Here is a 1,996-nt window from a genome sequence, read left to right as displayed (position 1 = left end):
CACTTCATCAGACCGACAAATGCACTGCATGATTTATTTTTTGTGGGACGTAATTTTTCCCAAACGAGGTAGCAAACCGCACTTCTTTAGACAAAAACACGCACTTCATCAGACGGACAAGTGCACTGGATGATTTCTTTTTTGTGGAACATAAAATTTTCCAAACAAGGTAGCAGATTTTTTTGTGGGACGAAATTTTTCCCAAACAAGGTGGAGTGCACTTCATGTCGAGCGTTGGTGACCTGCAATACTATGAAAAGTGAACCACATTATTTTTGTTTTATCGTCTCCACAACTTTTTTATGAGCATGCACTGCAGGGACGAGGTGAGTGTACTGCATTAATTTTTTCCTTTTCCAATTTTGTTTCTACTCCACACAACAACAAAGTGAGCTGCATAAAAAAACAATCTTTTCTAATTTACTTTCTCCCAATTTGTTTTTGCACTTGGCAACATAGTGAACCACTGGGAGAGAGAAGATCACTGCGGCAATGAAACAAGTGAGCTGCACTTAAAAAATGTGTTGTTGTCTTCAATGCACATTTTCAATAGAGTTGCAATCTATACTTCTCTGGACTACGAGACAGGGCGCACGAACTACAATGTTCCTCTTTTTAATCCACAATACAAACACACACAAATTACAGTGATGAGGGACTTCAAAAATAAATCCACATTTCTGTCTATGAAATGCAAGCCGGTGCCAGCGCACTGCATGTCCAGTCCCCACAGCATTGCACCTGTGCGCCCATGGGATGGCAGCCAAAATCTGAAAAGTGGAAAAAATGTCAACCGTGAGCAAAATACACACAAAAATCACCGTCTTCCTGCACCCCATCTTCAAAATACACACAAAAATGAAACAAATGGGCTGCATCACAAGACTACACTCTTTTGCTTTTTCCTTGTTGAATGCAGTGAACCACAAGACTCCATCAAGTGGGCTACATCAACCCATCTACCATGGCGAACTGCAAGCAGGAGCTACCACCTTTTCCTATTAAAAGAACTGCAAGGAGCTAGTGAACCTCATGCCGTCGCCAGCCGAACTGAATTAACAAACTTGATTAGAAACTGAATTCACTCAAATCAACAGCAATAATCTGAAGAAAAAAATACACAAAAATTATTTTGCGAACTGCAAGCCCTGTGTTGGAAATACCACGGTGGTGAGAGAGAGGCGCTCCCGGGCTCCTTCTGGTGAAACCGCGCGCTAGAGTTGGTGACTGTGCGCAGCCGTCCATGGAGAAGAGTGGGGGAGGCGTTGTCGACGGGAGACCAGATCGAAGGGGAGGTCGCCGGGTCTTGGTGGAAAGAGATCCAACAGGGGATCAGCGGCGGCCTCCACCCCCGAGCCCGACCACCGGATACCGCGTTGTGTCGTCGGCGCCCCAAAAATTCGAGGGGAGAGGAAGGGCGGCGCACCCTACTGTCGGTCATCGGCGTCGTTGCAGATCGAGGCGAGGGGACGGTCGACGACGCCGGGGGAAGGGAAAGGAGATGCGACGGTGCCCCTCGACCTCACCTGGATCCTCCCCGGGGATGGATTGAGGGCCACGGATCCGTGGCCTGCGAGAGGGTGGAGGGGGGGGAGGACGTGCAGGCGGGAGCAGAAAGGTCGGATGCGTTGCGGGAAGAAAGGCCGGGGCACCGGCAACGCGCGTGGAGGATTGGCGGCTCGCCGACAAAGTGCGGGGAGGCAGAGCGGGAGGCGGTACGGCCGAAGGGGAAGAAGGAAGTGGTGGCACTGGAGGAGCCCAGCATGGCATGGAGCTCGTCGGCCTTCCCATCCGGCCACCACGCGCAGGAGGTGGTGGGTCGCAGCCGGATCCGTCGGCTTGTGGCTGCACCGATGGCCATGGCGTCCGGATCCGGTGGTGGAGGCCTCGCAGGATTCGGTGGCGACCGGCTCCCACCATGGCGCCAGTGGTTGGAAGGGGTTGGAGCGCGGCGGCCATGGGAGGTAGGTAGGTGCGCGCCGGCTGTGAGAGGGGG

The 1,996-nt window shown here is 52.1% G+C and overlaps 1 long non-coding RNA gene across 1 annotated transcript; it reads right to left on the bottom strand.

Moving 5' to 3' along the window:
• Positions 1-512: 512 nt before the first annotated feature.
• Positions 513-1,990, bottom strand: LOC119302406. Its single transcript, XR_005147546.1, has 2 exons — positions 1,164-1,990; positions 513-1,050 (listed from the first exon to the last, which is right to left on the bottom strand). It is a non-coding gene; the product is annotated as an uncharacterized LOC119302406 (long non-coding RNA).
• Between the last annotated feature and the right edge of the window lie 6 nt (positions 1,991-1,996).

This window comes from Triticum dicoccoides, chromosome 5A (assembly GCF_002162155.2).
Source record: "Triticum dicoccoides isolate Atlit2015 ecotype Zavitan chromosome 5A, WEW_v2.0, whole genome shotgun sequence".
Taxonomy (NCBI): domain Eukaryota; kingdom Viridiplantae; phylum Streptophyta; class Magnoliopsida; order Poales; family Poaceae; genus Triticum; species Triticum dicoccoides.
This window is presented reverse-complemented; position numbering and strand designations above follow the sequence as displayed.